General features: G+C 41.5%; 1 long non-coding RNA gene across 2 annotated transcripts in view; it reads right to left on the bottom strand.

Annotated features, from left to right (window-relative positions):
- LOC122682598 overlaps window positions 1-17,035 on the bottom strand; it is a 46,902-nt gene that overhangs the window by 20,125 nt on the left and 9,742 nt on the right. The window lies entirely within an intron of this gene.

The raw sequence follows: 17,035 nt of genomic DNA, 5'->3' as shown, positions 1-17,035 counted from the left end.
ATGATGTGTGTTTTCCTCTTTCTGACTTATCTCACTCTCACAGGCTCTAGGTTCCTCCACCTCACTACAACTGACTCAAATGCATTCCTTTTTTATGGCAGAGTAATATTGGAAGTGTAAATTGATACAGCCAGTATGGAAAAACAGTATGGAGGTTCCTTAAAAATCTAGGAATAAAGCTACCATATGACCCAACAATCCCACTACTGGGCATATACCCAAAGAAAACGATAGCTCAAAAAGACACATGTGACCCCAATGTTCAGAGCAGCACTGTTTTCAATATCCAGGACACGAAAGCAATCTAGATGTCCATTGACAGATGCATGGATAAAGAAGCTGTGGTACACATATACACAACAGAATATTAACCATGAAAAGAAAATTTTCATTGTAAAGGTAAGAAATTGAGCCTTAGAGTGGTAAAGGAACTTGGCCAAGGACCTAAGTCCAGAATAAACGAAGGCCCCCCTGACTCGGCCAAACAGGAGAGAGTTCTCACACCTACCATTTTCCCTCCATAAAAGGGCTATCATATCTTATTAGTAGCAGTTTCCCATAATGGTTCTTCCTTTACAGGAAGTCCTTATGCAGAACTGTATTTTGTCCAATACAAATGGATTTCCTTTTCAAACCTACGAGGATCTACACGCTAGAAAGTACTGAAGGTGATTACTTTGTCAAGAGTGAAAACTTTGTGGCAAAGATAAGAAGCTTCTAAAATCTCTATCTTTTACAACTACCCATCTCATGTCAATACCTCTTATTTAACTGCATTTTTCAACAAGAGAATCTTTTCTCAGACAAGGTGGCTTTCTCCACATGAAATATTCCACACAGGCTGGCATCCTTTGTACCAGAGAAGTCGGTGTTGATTGGCCAACCCTGCTCTCCTTTCATTATACTGATCACTTGTTCACAATCAACTAGAATGTTGGAAAACCCCCATAAAGATTTCGATTTTACAGAAAGTACCCAAAATTCCGCCAGTTTTGCATCACAAAGTAGTGGTTAAAGTAGAGTTTTGAGTAAAATGCCATGCGTGTGGTTTTTGTGGGTGGTTACAGCTCAGAGCGATTCTTGGGCCTCGTCAGTAATCTCCAGGCGACAACGAGGCTGGCTATTAACAAACTAAGACGATTCTGATCGTCGCAGCAAACGTGTCTCCGTCTTTGGTATCCTATGCCACCTTAGGCAACTCACAACCTCAAGGCTGATTCAGAAGCATAACTAGCCTTCACGTCCGGACCTCAAAACCTACCCAGTGGAAGACAATAAAAAGACCACTGGTGGGTTTTTACACTGGGTTAAGTTTGACAATGCTCATGGGCTATGAACTCCCCAGCTGCTGGTGGTTTAAACTCATTTAGTAAAACAAATCTCTAGCCCACTGGGGTACTACATTAAAAAAGAAAGAAAAGAAAAAAAAAAGAACCCAAGGAGAAACTTTAAATATTTTAAGGTCATGACAAACCAGTGTGAAAGAGAATCCTAACACCTAGAAGTGAAACTGCATCATCCACCCAGCCTGGAAAGAAAAAAGAAAGCTAAAAACCACGATCGATTAAGAATGCCGAGTCTGAGAAAACCCCTAAGGTGAATTCTGAACAACAACAAAAAAAAGAGTCCCACAACACAAGAAGTGCATACTGTATGCAAGAACTGCTAATGGAAAGAGTTTGCCAGCATTTCTGTAATGACCTCATGAAAGACGACTGCTCCTATGTAAATGAAACTGTAGACAATCCAGGAATTTAACCTGTCCATTTCAGAACTGAATTAAGCTAGTGATTTAATCTTTTTGACATACATTGTCACCTATAGCATCTCATGAAGACTTGTCAGAAAGCTCTGTAGAAGAAAAACAATCTAAAAAGGCCACATACTATATAAATCCAAGTAAACGACATTCTGGGAAAAGTAACACCATGGAGACAATAAAAAGAGCAGTGGTTGTCAGGAGTAGGAATGGGGCATGGATGAATGACAGAGAACACGGAATTTAGGGCGACGAGACCTTAAAGGTGGAAAGATGTTATACATTTCCAAAACCCAAAGGATGTAAAAAGAGAGTGAGCCCTAAAGTAAGCCGTGGGTGATCATGATGTCAATGTAGGTTCCCTCAACCATAACCACAGTGCTGAGGGATGCTGGCAATGAAGGAGTGGGAAAGGTACATGGGCGTTCTCTGTACTGTCTATTCAATTTTGCTGTGAATCTAAAAGTGTTCTTAAAAAGAAAAAAGTTAACTAAACATTTTTTTCAAGAAAACAAAAAATGGTTGGATAAAATACTGATGCATGCAACAGTTATGACCCTTGAGAATTTTATGCCACGAAAGAAGCCAGTCATAAAAGACCACATATAGTATGATTTCATGTATATGAAATGTTCAGAAGAGGCAAGTCAAGTCTACAAGAGACAGAAAATAAATGACTGGTTGCCCCGGGCTAACAGGGGTGGGGTGTCAGAAAGAAATGGGGAATGACTGCTAATGTGGGCTAAATTCCCAAGTCTTGACATGACATGTTTGGGTCATATCAAGTCATTTTTTAAAACTGTTATCTTTAACATCCAAACTGTTTACTATCCATTTGAACTGAATTCACAAATAAAACTATTATAGAGCTCACAACTCCTGGATAATTAATCTCATATTTGTGATCAGTGTTGAATTTAAGTCTGACTTCCTTTTTACAAAACCATCAGAAAAGACACTTTACCTAGGGGTGATGATGTATCTCTTTAGTTTATGAAGTACTTTTATCTACATTTTCATTTAAACCTCCCAACCCTGTTACGTAGATATTATCCCTGACATGTGCATGGTCCTATATTATAGCATCTTTCACATTCAGATGCAAGTTTTAGATCGTATCTCATATAACTGTGTGAAGCCCATGACTTTCCTTAACAATTGCAAGGATTCTAAGGTGAGTGCTCACAACTTGGTAATGAGTCCTTGTCACTTTTTGATCCCAAGTCTTGGTTGCAACCTAATTCTCATCACCTCCCCTCTCTCTATTCCACCCCACCCTAGTGTAGACACAGCTGGCTCTACCCTCTAATTTAAAACACATGAACATCCGGGTGTTGTGAAGAGTGGGCCTCTTTAGAGTGTAATACTAGGACCCACTTTCTTTCATCACCCCTGCACAAATAAAGGCACAATAAAAACAAAATTAAAAAAAAAAAGTTTCTTCCAGCTTCAACTAAAAGCTAAAATTTGGGACTTCTCTGGCGGTCCAGTGTCTAAGGCTCTGCACTCTCAATGCAGGGGGCCTGGGTTCCATCTTTGGTCAGCTAACTAGATCCCCCATGCTGCAACCTGACAAGCCAAATAATTAAATAAAAATAAATATTAAAAAAAAAAAAAACACAAAACATTTTTACTTCTTTTTTATGCAGAACAATTTTAGCCCCCTGGACCCAACCCTCCCATTGAGATTAGCCCTTTACCTTGACCAAACAAAAAGAGACCATAATTCATCTGTTTAGCTTTCAACTCAAAGAGCAACTAGCTTTTAAATAGCTTTTTTCCCCCACTTCCGGATATCTCCTAATCTTAGAGAAGAAGACATCAGTTTGGAAAGGTGAAGCAATTTGACTAAACCAGAACATCAGACCTGGGATTTAAAGGCAGATCATGTGATCATATACACTCATCCGTGGGATCCATGAGGAACCCATGGGTAGTAAAATTTGAGGACACTCAAACCCCTTAGGGGAGTACAGTCAGCCCTCTGAGGCCATGGGTTGCGAATCCAGAGGCTCCATATCCAAGGACTGGAGGACTGACTGCAGCGCACATGCTCCTCGCTAGGCCCATGCTTCACCACACCGGGGTGATCCTGCCGATAAGGTGCTGGCCTCCAGCTGTCCGCCTGTTGGGGGAAGATCTGGTATATACCAGGCCAGAGTTCTCGGAGAGGCTAAGTAAGAGTTCTTAGGGTAAGGACTGTAACTAGTCCATTTCATTCAGTACATAGCACAATTCCTGCCAATAAAGGGGCTCAAGACATTTGAGGGGGGAAAAGATTGTGAGCCTTCACTTATGTCCTTGGGGGTTTTGGAGCCAGGGCCAGGTAAGAGTCTTTCATTCAGGAAGGACTATTTAGCAGTCCTTAGCAGATCTCTACAAAAAAGATCTTAATGATGTAGATAACCCCATTGGTGTGATCACTTGCTTAGAACCAGACATCCTGGAATGCAAAGTCATGGTGGGCCTTAGGAAGCATCACTACAAACAAAGCTAGTGGAGGTGATGGAATTCCAGCTGAGCTATTTCAAATCCTAAAAGATGATGCTGTTAAAAGTGCTGCACTCAATATGCCAGCAAATTTGGAAAACTCAGCAGTGGCCACAAGACTGGAAAAGGTCAGTTTTCATTCCAAACCCAAAGAAGGGCAATGCAAAAGATATGTTCAAGCTACTGCACAATTGCACTCACTTCACATGCTAGCAAAGTAATGCTCAAAATTCTCCAAGTTAGGCTTCAACAGTACATGAATCATGAACTTCCAGATGTTCAAGCTGGTTTTAGAAAAGGCAGAGGAACCAGAGATCAAATTGCCAACATCCACTGGATCACAGAAAAAGCAAGAGAGTTGCAGGAAAACATCTACTTCTGCTTCATTGACTATACTAAAGCCTTTGACTATGTGGACCACAACAAACTGTGGAAAATTCTGAGAGATAGGAATACCAGACCACCTTATTTGCCTCCTGGGAAATCTGTATGCAGGTCAAGAAGCACAGTTAGAATGGCCATGAAATAACAGATTGGTTAAAAACTGGGAAAGGAATACATCTAGGCTGTATATTGTCACTCTGCTTATTTAACTTATATGCAGAGTACATCAGGAGAAATGCCTGGCTGGATGAGGCACAAGCTGGAATCAAGATTGCCAGGAGAAATATCAATAACCTCAGATATACAGATGACACCACCCTTATGGCAGAAAGCAAAGAACTAAAGAGCCTCCTGATGAAAGTGAAAGAGGAGAGTGAAAAAGCTGGCTTAAAACTCAACATTCAAAAAATGAAGATCATCGCATCCGGTCCAATCACTTCAGGGCAAATAGATGGGGAAACAATGGAAACAGTGATGGACTTTATTTTCTTGGGCTCCAAAATCACTGCAGACGGTGACTGCAGCCATGAAATTAAAAGACACTTACTCCTTGGAAGAAAAGCTATGACCAACCTAGACAACATATTAGAAAGCAGAGACATTACTTCGCTGACAGAGGTCTGCCTAGTCAACGCTATGGTTTTTCCAATAGTCATGTATGGATGTGAGAGTTGGACCATAAAGAAGGCTGAAGGCCAAAGAACTGATTCTCTTGAACTGTGGTGTTGGAGAAGAGTCTTGAGAGTCTCTTGGATGGCAAAGAGGTAAAACCAGTCAATCCTAAAAGAAACCAATACTGAATATTCATTAGAAGGACTGATGCTGAAATTGAAGCTCCAATACTTTGGCCACCTGATGCAAAAAGCCAACTCATTAGAAAAGACCCCGATGCTGGAAAAAATCGAAGGCAGGAGGAGAAGGGGATGACATAGGACAAGATGGTAGATGACATCACTGACTCAAGGGACATGAGTTTGAGCAAGCTCTGGGAGATGGTGAAAGACAGGGAAGCCTGGCGTGCTGCAGTCCATGGGGTCACAAAGAGTCAGACACGCCTGACCGACTGAACAATAGTTTAGCAGTGGCCCAAAAGGAGTTGCACAGACAATAAAAGATCAAGCAGTCACCACTCCTTTTGCTGCAGACCACTGAATCTTATAACTAACCAATACTCAATGAGTCCTGCTCCACAACTCAAAACATCCCCTACTGTTCCCTCTATGTGTTTTAGTCGCTCAGTTGTGTCGGACTCTTTGTGACCCCATGGACTGTAGCCCACCAGGCTTCTCTGTCCATGGAGTTCTTCACACAAGAGTACTGGAGTAGGTTGCCATTCCCTTCTTCAGGGGATCTTCCTGACCCAGGGATCGAATCTGGGTCCTCCTGCATTGTAGGGAGATTCTTTACTGTCTGAGCCATGATCAGGCAACCGTGATCTTCTCCTCTCTTTCAATTCTTGAAAAAGATAAACCTATAACTGTGTTCTCTGTATGCACCTGTCCTCTGGACCCACCTGCACCTCCACACCCTTCTCTCCTACCTGACTCCCTCATCCAACCAGGCTAAAAGACAACCCCTCAACCATCCGGGGATGATTATGACACCTCTCAGATCATACCAAAAGAGACAAAACACACCAAGAAGTTACGGCCAGGACTTCCCTGGTGGTTCAGTGGCTAAGACTCCAGGCTCCTAATACAGGAGACTTGGGTTTGATCCCTGGTCAGAGAATTAGATCCCACATGCCACAACTAAAGATCCTGCACGCCACAGCTAAAAATCAGCACAGCCAAATAAATACTTTAAAAAAAAAATTATGGCCATTTTGGGTAACACAGAAGCATGGTTTCTTTCCATGTGAACATACACCCAATGTGGATGAATCTCAAAAGGATTATGTTAAACAAAGTAAATCAGACTCAAAAGGCTACATGGTGTGTCATTCCATGGATATGACATTCTCGAAAAAACCTGCAGGAACGGAAATCAGGTCAGTGGTTGCTAGAGACAGGCGGTACGGAGAGGAAATTTATTACAAAGGGACACAAGTGAAACATTCTGGGTGATGGAAATAACCTCAGTGTATTGGCGGTTACTTGATTATACAAACCTTTCAAAATTCATAGTACTGTAACCTAAGAAGAGTATATTTTGCTATAAACAAATATAATTTGTTCACTAAACTTGACATGAAAAAAACTAGTGGAAAGGGGTAAAGGTCCAGGCCTGAAGTAACCTGCTCCCCAGGAGCTCTGATGCAGGCTGTCCATGGCCCATATTCTGAGAACTGCTAGCGTCTGGGTTGTGTCACAACGCCTTTGTCCTTAGCACATGCACTGTACTTACTTTTTGAGCTGAGTATCATTTCACAGTGATTAGGAGGATCTGGGTCAGAAATGTGCCCACTGGGGAGTCTAGGAGGGCTGGCAGTGAGACTCAAAAAAAAAAAAAAAAAAAGGATTTTTTTCTACTTTTAAAGAAATGCCTGTCTTTTAGAACTTACAAACAACAGTCCTATAGATACACTGCATTTGTTTTCTCTTGCTACTATTAACAAATTTTCCAAAACTTTAAAATTACCTTAAGCTTCTGGTTATCAAAGTCTTAAATGAGTTGACAGGGTTAAAGCCTTCAGGAGGCCCTAGGGGAGATTCATTTCCTTCCCTTTTTCAACTTCTAAAGCTGCCTGCATTCCTTGGCTCCTTGCCTGCTCCCACCTGCAAAGCTAGAAATGGCTGATCAAATCCCTCACAGCCTGTACCACACTGACGGTGATGCTATGCCTTCCTCTTTTACTTACTAGGACTCTTACGATGACACTGGTCCCATGTGACTAATCCAGGAAGTCTCCCTATCTCAACATCCTCAACATAATGACATCTGCCAAATCCCTTTTGCCATGGAAGGTAATATATTCACAAGGCCTAGGCATTAGGACATGAACATCCTTGAGGGGCCCATTATTCCACCTACCACATTTGCCTAAGCAGAAACCAGGCAGTTGCTCATGTTTAAGACAAGACAAGAAGAACAAATCACCAATCTGTTTTCATGCCTGATGGATTTGAATACAACTGGGAAAGTAATATTTTCTTCTGGTCCAAACAGGCTGAACAAGTCAGTTAATCAGCATGACCGTATAGAATGACGAAGCTACTACAAAGGATTGCCAAGACAGTCTGTGGCTTCCTTTTACTTTCACTACTGCTACTCTTGGAGAACCAGAAAAAAACTATTAAAAATGTGTTTACTTTTAGACACACACGCACACACACACACACCTTATTAGAGTTTTTACTGACTAGGGTTTTACCTGTAAGAATTAACATTTCAAAAACAAGTTAAAATTCATCAAGGTACAAAGAGAACAAGAGTGCGCCAAAAACATCCCACCCAGATAACCCTTGTTGATTAAACAAGCAAACAACAAAAGATGTGTAAGGTTAGAACATTTAAATAATATGCCATTCATATCTTCTACAGTGAACCATTTTTCCAAACTTATTGCTCACTTTTAAATTTCTTTGATATTACTTAACTTTGAAAAAAACTTAAAGATTCTGGTTGTCAGTTCAGTTCAGCCGCTCAGTCGGGTCCAACTCTTTGCAACCCCATGGACTGCAGCACGCCAGGCCTCCCTGTCCATCACCAACTCCCGGAGTTTACTCAAACTCATGTCCATTGAGTCGGTGATGCCATCCAACCATCTCATCCTCTATCAACCCCTTTTTCTCCTGCCTTCAATCTTTCCCACCATCAGGGTCTTTTCAAGAGAGTCAGTTTTTCGCATCAGGTGGCCAAAGTAATGGAGTTTCAGCTTCAGCATCAGTCATTCCAATGAATATTCAGGACTGATTTCCTTTAAGATGGACTGGTTGGATCTCCTTGCAGTCCAAGGGACACTCAAGAGTCTTCTTCAGCACCACAGTTCAAAAACATCAATTCTTCGGGGCTCAGCTTTCTTTATAGTCCAACTCTCACCTCCATACATGACTACTGGAAAAACCATAGCTTTGACTAGATGGACCTTTGTTGGCAAAGTAATGTCTCTGCTTTTTAATACGCTGTCTAGGTTGGTCATAGTTTTTCTTCCAAGGAGCAAGTGTCTTTTAATTTCATGGTTGCAGTCATCATCTGCAGTGATTTTGGAGCCCCAAAAAATAAAGTCTGTCAATGTTCCCCCTGTTTCCCCATCTATTTGCCATGAAGTGATGGGACCAGATGCCATGATCTTAGTTTTCTGAATGTTGAGCTTTAAGCCAACTTTTTCAGTCTCCTCTCACTTTCATCAACAGGCTCTTGAGTTCTTCCTCACTTTCTGCCATAAGGGTGGTGTCATCTGCATATCTGAGGTTATTGATATTTCTCCCAGCAATCTTGATTCCAGTTTGTGCTTCATCCAGCCTAGCATTTCTCATGATATACTCTGCATATAAGTTAAATAATCACGGTGATAATATACAGCCTTGATGTACTCCTTTCCCTATTTGGAAACAGTCTGTTGGTCCATGTCCAATTCTAACTGTTGCTTCCTGACCTGCATACAGATTTCTCAAGAGGCAGGTCAGGTGGTCTGGTATTCCCATCTCTAAGAATTTTCCACAGTTTGTTGTGATTCATGCAGTCAAAGGCTTTGGCATATTCAATAAAGCAGAAGTAGATATTTTTCTGGAATTTTCTTGCTTTTTTGATGACCCAACGGATGTTGGCTATTTGATCTCTGGTTCTTCTGCCTTTTCTAAATCCAGCTTGAATATCTGGAAGTTCACGGTTCATGTACTGTTGAAGCCTCACTTGGAGAATTTTGAGCATTAGTTTACTAGCATGTGAGATGAGTGCAATTGTGTGGTAGTTTGAGCATTCTTTGGCATTGCCTTTCTTAGGAATTGGAATGAAAACTGACCTTTTCCAGTCCTGTGGCCACTGCTGAGTTTTCCAAATTTGCTGGCATATTGAGTGCAGCACTTTCACAGCATCATCTTTTAGGATTTGAAATAGCTCAACTGGAATTCCATCACCTCCACTAGTTTTGTTCACAGTGAAGCTCCTAAGGTCCACTTGCCTTCACATTCCAGGATGTCTGGCTCTAGGTGAGTGATGACACCATTGTGATTATCTGGGTCATGAAGATTTTTTTCATATAGTTCTTCTGTGTATCCTTGCCACCTCTCCTTAATATTCTTCTGCTTCTGTTAGGTCCCTACCATTTCTGTCCTTGATTGTACCCATCTTTGCATGAAACGTTGCCTTGGTATCTCTAATTTTCTTGAAGAGATCTCGAGACTTTCCCATTCTATTGTTTTCCTCTAATTTTTGCACTGATCACTGAGGAAGGCTTTCTTATCTCTCTTTGGTATTCTTTGGAACTCTGCATTCAAATGGGAATATCATTCCTTTTCTGCTTTGGTTTTTGCTTCTCTTCTATTCACAGCTATTTGTAAGGCCTCCTCAGACAATATTCTGGTTGTCAATTCTTTAGCAAATATGTTTTGAAAATATTTCTTTCCTAGTCTGTGGCTTTTCATTTTCTTAGCAGAGCTTTTCAACAATCATAAATTTTTAATTTTGATAAAAACTAATTTATCCATTTTTTTCTTTTATGGTCACAATTTTTGTAACCTAAGAAATCTTTGCCTAACTGCAATCCCAAAGATTTTCTCCTATGTTTTCTTCTACAACAGTGGTGTAGAAGAGTGTATTCTGTGGTGAGAGAAATATGCTGAAATCTAAGCTAATCAATACAACAGCTTTAGTTAGCCACACATGGCCAATGAGGACTTGACACGTGGCTGGAACAACTAAGAAGCTCAATTGTTAAAACGTATTTAGTTTTAATTCTTTAAATTTAAAATAACCACATGTGGCTAACATATAGGACAGGAAGCTCAAGAGCAGCTTATAGTTTTAAATTTTACATTTTGGTCTAAGATACATTTTTAGTTAATTCTTGTATATGTACAAGGTATGAGTCAAGGTTCTTTCCTTAAAATATAGATGTAAATTATTCTAGCACCAAGTTTTTAAAAAGACTATCTTTACCCCCAATGAGTTATCTTCGCATCTTTGTCCAAAGTCAATTGACGACGTTTGTGTAATCTATTTATTGACTTCTTATTCCATTCCACTAGCCTATGTGTCCTTCCTATCACCAGTATCACATCGTCTTCATATTTGGTCAATTGATCTTCAACAAACATAACAAAAATACATACTGGAGAAAGGATGAGTTCAGTTAAGTTGTTCAGTCATGTCCGACTCTTTGCAACCCCATGAACAGCAGCACGCCAGTCCTCTCTATCCATCGCCAACTCCCAAAACTTACTCAGACTCATGTCCATTGAGTCGGTGATGCCATCCAACCATCTCATCCTCTGTCAACCCCTTTTCCTCCCGCCTTCAATCTTTCCCAGCATCAGGGTCTTTTCCAAGGAGTCAGTTCTTCACATCAGGTGGCCAAAGTAATGGAGTTTCAGCTTCAGAATCAGTCCTTCCAATGAACACCCAGGACTGATCTCCTTTAGGATGGACTGGTTGGATCTCCTTGCAGTCCAAGGGACTCTCAAGAGTCTTCTCCAACACCACAGTTCAAAAGCATCAATTCTTCGGGGCTCAGCTTTCTTTATAGTCCAACTCTCACCTCCATACATGACTACTGGGAAAACCAGAGCTTTGACTAGACACACCTTTGTTGGCAAAGTAATGTGTGCTTTTTAATATGCTGTCTAGGTTGGTCATAACTTTCCTTCCAAGGAGTAAGCGTCTTTTAATTTCATGGCTGCAGTCACCATCTGCAGTGATTTTGGAGCCCCCAAAAATAGTCTGTCACTATTTCTGCTGTTTCCTCATCTATCTGCCATGAAGTGATGGGACCAGATGCCATGATCTTAGTTTTCTGAATGTTGAATTCTAAGCCAACTCTCTTGCTTTTTTGATGATCCAGCAGATGTGGGCCATTTGATCTCTGGTTCTTCTGCCTTTTCTAAATCCAGCTTGAATATCTGGAAGTTCACGGTTCATGTACTGTTGAAGCCTCACTTGGAGAATTTTGAGCATTAGTTTACTAGCATGTGAGATGAGTGCAATTGTGTGGTAGTTTGAGCATTCTTTGGCATTGCCTTTCTTAGGGATTGGAATGAAAACTGACCTTTTCCAGTCCTGTGGCCACTGCTGAGTTTCCAAATTTGCTGGCATATTGAGTGCAACACTTTCACAGCATCATCTTTTAGGATTTGAAATAGCTCAACTGGAATTCCATCACCTCCACTAGCTTTGTTCTTAGTGATGCTTCCTAAGGTCCACTTGCCTTTACATTCCAGGATGTCTGGTTCTAGGTGAGTGATGACACCATTGTGATTATCTGGGTTGTGAAGATTTTTTTCATGTAGTTCTTCTGTGTATCCTTGCCACCTCTCCTTAATATCTTCTGCTTCTGTTAGATCCATACCATTTCTGTCCTTTATTGTGCTCATCTTTGCATGAAATGTTCCCTTGGTATCTCCAATTTTCTTGAAGAGATCTTTCCCATTCTATTGTTTTCCTCTAATTTTTGCACTGATCACTGAGGAAGGCTTTCTTATCTCTCTTTGGTATTCTTTGGAACTCTGCATTCAAATGGGTGTATCTTTCCGTTTCTGCTTTGGTTTTCACTTCTCTTCTTTTCACAGCTATTTGTAAGGTCACCTCAGACAATCATTTTGCTTTTTTGCATTTCTTTTTCTTGGTGATGGTCTTGATCCCTGTCTTCTGTACAAAGTCACCAACCTCCGTCCATAGTTCTTCAGGCACTATGTCTATCAGATCTAATCCCTTGAATCTATTTCTCACTTCCAGTGTATAATCGTAAAGGATTTGATTTAGGTCATATCTGAATGGCCTAGTGGTTTTCCCTTCTTTCTTCAATTTAAGTCTGAATTTGGCAATAAGGAGTTCATGATCTGAGCCACAGTCATCGCCCAGTCTTGTTTTTGCTGACTGTATGGAGCTCCTCCATCTTTGGCTTCAAAGAATATAATCAATCTGATTTTTGTATTGACCATCTGGTGATGTCCATGTATAGAATCTTCTTGTGTGTTATTGGAAGAGGGTGTTTCCTATGACCAGTGCGTTCTCTTGGAAAAACTCTGTTAGTGTTGCCCTCCTTCATTCCGTACTCTAAGGCCAAATGTGCCTGTTATTCCAGGTGTTTCTTGACTTTCTCCTTTGCATTCCAGTCCCGTATAATGAAAATAGCATCTTTTTTGGATGTTAGTTCTAGAAGGTCTTGCAGGTCTTCATAGAACCATTCAACTTCAGCTTCTTCAGCATTACTGGTCAGGGTATAGACTTGGATTACCATGATACTGAATGGTTTGCCTTGGAAACAAACAGATCCTTCTGTTGTTTTTGCGACTGCATCCAAGTACTGCATTTTTGACTGTTTTGTTGACTATGACAGCTACTCCATTTCTTCTAAGGGATTCCTGCCCACAGTAGTAGACATAATGGTCATCTGAGTTAAATTCACCCATTCCAGTCCATTTTAGTTCTCTGATTCCTAAATTGTTGATATTCATTCTTGCTATCTCCTGTTTGACCACTTCCAATTTGCCTTGATTCATGGACCTAACATTCCAGGTTCCTCTGCAGTATTGCTCTTTACAGCATCAGATTTTGCTACTATCACCAGTCACATCCATAACTGGGTGTTGTTTTTGTTTGGCTCCATCTCTTCATTCTTTCTGGAGTTATTTCTTCACTGATCTCCAGTAGCATATTGGGCATCTACCAACCTGGGGAGTTCATCTTTCAGTGTCCTATCTTTTTGCCATTTCATACTGTTCATGGGGTTCTCAAGGCAAGAATACTGAAGTGGTTTGCCACTCCCTTCTCTAGTGGACCACATTTTCTCACAACTCTCCACCATGACCCATCCGTCTTGGGTGGCCCTTCATGGCATGGCTCATAGTTTCATTGAGTTAGACAAGGCTGTGGTCCATGTGATCAGATGGGTTAGTTTTCTGTGGTAGTGATTTTCAGTCTGTCTGCCCTCTGATGGAGAAGGATAAGAGGCTTATGGAAGCTTTCTGATGGGAGAGATTGACTGGGGGGAAACTGGGTCTTGTTCTGATGGGCAGGGCCATGTTCAGTAAATCTTTAATCCAATTTCTGCTGATGGGTAGAGCTGTGTTCCCTCCCTGTTATTTACCTGGGGCCAAACTATGGTGGAGGTAAGATAATGCGACCTCCTTCAAAAGGTCCCATGCATGTACGGCTACACTCAGTGCCCCCGACCCTGCAGCAGGCCACCGCCGACCCACGTCTCCGCTAGAGACTTCTGACACTCCCAGGCAAGAGTGGGTCAGTCTCTTGCGGGGTCACTGCTCCTTTCTCCTGGGTCCTGGTATATACAAGGTTCTGTTTGTGACCTCCAAGGGTCTATTTCCCAGTCCTGTGTATGTGAGAAAGGACAGTCTCCAACAAAAGAGGCTGGGAAAAGTGGATATCCACAGGCAAAAGAATGAAACTGGACTATACACAAACATCAACTTAAAAGGTATTAAAAATTTATATATAAGACCTGAAACTGTAAAACTCCAAAAAGAAAACATAGAAGAAAAGCTTCATGACAGTGGTCTTGGCACTGATTTGAATGCCAAAAAGGACAGGCAAGAAAAGCAAAATAGATGAGTGAGGCTACATCAGACTAAAAAGCTTCTGCACCGCAAAGTAAACAATCAAGACTCAAAAGGCAATCTATGAAAAGGAAGAAAGTATCTGCAAACTGATAGGAGATTAATATTCAAAACATATAAGGAACTAGCATAATTCAACAGCAAAAAAGAATGAATAACCTGGTCAAAATGGACAAAAGATCTGGGAAGACATTTCTCCAAAGAAGATCTGCAAATAGCCAACACGTATATGACAAGATGCTCATCATCAGGAAAGCGCAAATCAAAACCACAATGAGATATCACCTTACACCTCTCAGGATGGCCATTATCAAGAAAACAAAATAACATGTGTTGGTGAGGCTGTAGAGAAACTGGAACCGTAGTGCCCTGATGGTGAGAATGATGGATGGCACAGCCACTATGCAAAATGGTATAGAGGTTAGTCAAAAATCAAAAATAGAACTACCATATGATCCAGCAATACCAATCTCTTGGTATTTATCCGAGAGAAATGAGATCAAGATCTCTAAGAGCTATATGTACTCCCATGTTCACTGAAGCACTGGTCACAAGCGCTAAAAGGTGGAAATAACTATTAGTCAACAGATGAATGGATAAAGAAAATACAGCACACACAGACAGTGAAATATTATTCAGCCATAAAGAGAAGGATATCCTTTTGTAGGCTACAAAATGGATGAAACAGGAGGGCATTATACAAAGTGAAAAAGCCAGCCAGAACAAATACTGCATTTTCCACTTATATAAATTATCTAAAGTTAACTAAGCAGACGGAGTATGGTGGCAGCCAGAGTCTGAAGGAAAAGAGGAAACGGGGAGTCGTTATTTAATGGGTATACATTTCCAGTCATGCAAGATCAAAAAGTTCTAGAGATCGGCTACATAACATTGTGCTTGCAGTTAGCACTGTATGCTAATCTATTACGAGAATAGGTCTCATCTTATGTGTTTTATGTTCTTACTACACTAAAAAAAACAGGATGGGGGAAGGGATAGTTAGGGAGTTTGGGATAGACGTGTACACACTGCTATACTTAAAACGGATAACCAACAAGGAACTACTATACAGCACAGAGTTTTGCTCAATGTTACGTGGCAGAATGGATGGGAGGGGAGTTTAGGGGGGAATAGATATATATATATGTACGGTTGTGCCCCTTTGCTATTGACCTGAAACTATCACAACATTGTTAATTGGCTATACTCCAAGACAAAATGTGGGCTTCCCAGGTGGTGCAGTGGTAAAGAATCCACTTGCCAATGCAGGAGACGCTAGCGGGTTCGATCTGTAGGTCGGGAAGTTCCCCCAGAGAGAGAAAACTCTTGCCTGAAAAATTCCATGGACAGAGGAGTCTGGCAGGTTCAACTCCATAGGGTTGCAAAGAGTTGGACATGACTGAGCGACTAAGCACTCACACAGTACAAAGTTACATGTGTATGCATGGCTGAGTCCCTTCGCTGTTCACCCGAAACTCCCACAACATTGCTAATCCACTATATCCCAATACAAAATGTTTTTGGTGTTAAAAATAGAGAAATAAATATTTTTTTTAAGTTAAAGGACAAAAAAGAAAAAGTCAGCAGCCCAGAAGGTTTGATCTTGGTGGCAGTTCTGGCCTCAGCTCACCCAAGAGCAGAGAACCTGCACTGTTCTGCATTGCTTGTGCAGTGAATTTTGGGCAGTTTCTCCTGGGTTAGGGTGATGGATACAGAAGCCAAATTATGGAGTCCACTAAAAATATTAAGAAATCCACAAGAGCCTACTGGAATCTTTACTCTGGGCCATTTCTGATGCTTAGCACACCCCAGATCTCTGGCTTTCTAGTATACAAGAACCTCAAGGTTACTCTGAGTGACCACAGTGGACGTTCATCTTTAAAGAGGACCCAGAAAACCTAATCAGGAGCCACCACAGGTTTGGAAAACACTGGAAGGAGCCTATTTAATAAAAGCAATTAGAGACTGAGATAACAGTGGGACTGCAGACAAGATGGAGAAGCAGAAGGACTTGAACTTACCTCCTCTCATGAAAACCACAATTAACTGCTGAACAACTATCAACAAAAAAAGACTGCAACCTACCAATAAAGGATATTCTACATCCAAAGACCAAGAAGAAGCCACAACCAGACTGTAGGAGGGGCACCTTCACAGTACTAGCCAATCCCTACCGACCTATGTGTGCCTGCTAAGTCCCTTCAGTCATGTTCAACTCTACGGATTGAACCCGATGGACTGCAGCCTGTCAGGCTCCTCTGTCCATGGGATTCTCCAGGCAAGAATGCTGGAGTGGGTTGCCATGCCCTCCTCCAGGGGATCTTTCTGACCCAGGGATCGCACCTGCATCTCTTACGTCTACCTGCACTGGCAGGCAGGTTCTTTACCACTAGCACCACCTGGGAAGCTCACCTACTGTGTGGGTGATCCACAAACTGGACAATAATTATATCGCAGAGGGTCTCCTGCAGGAGTGAAAGTTCTGAGCTCCACATGAGACTCCCCAGTCTGGGGGTCTGGTATCAGGAGGCAGAGCCCCCATTTGGCTTTGAAGGCCAGCAGGCTTGAGTGGAGGAGCTCCATGGAATTGGGGGAAATAGAGACTCCACTCTTGAACGATGCACACAAGGTTTCACATACAGTGGGAACCAGGGCAAAGCAGTGACTCCTCAGGGCTTTCCTGATGGCTCAGTGGTAGAGAATCTGCCTGCAGTGCGGGAGACACAGGAGA

Source organism: Cervus elaphus, chromosome 24 (genome assembly GCF_910594005.1).
Source record: "Cervus elaphus chromosome 24, mCerEla1.1, whole genome shotgun sequence".
Classification (NCBI taxonomy): domain Eukaryota; kingdom Metazoa; phylum Chordata; class Mammalia; order Artiodactyla; family Cervidae; genus Cervus; species Cervus elaphus.
The sequence above is the reverse complement of the archived record's forward strand: the minus strand, read 5'-3'. Positions and strand labels throughout refer to the sequence as shown.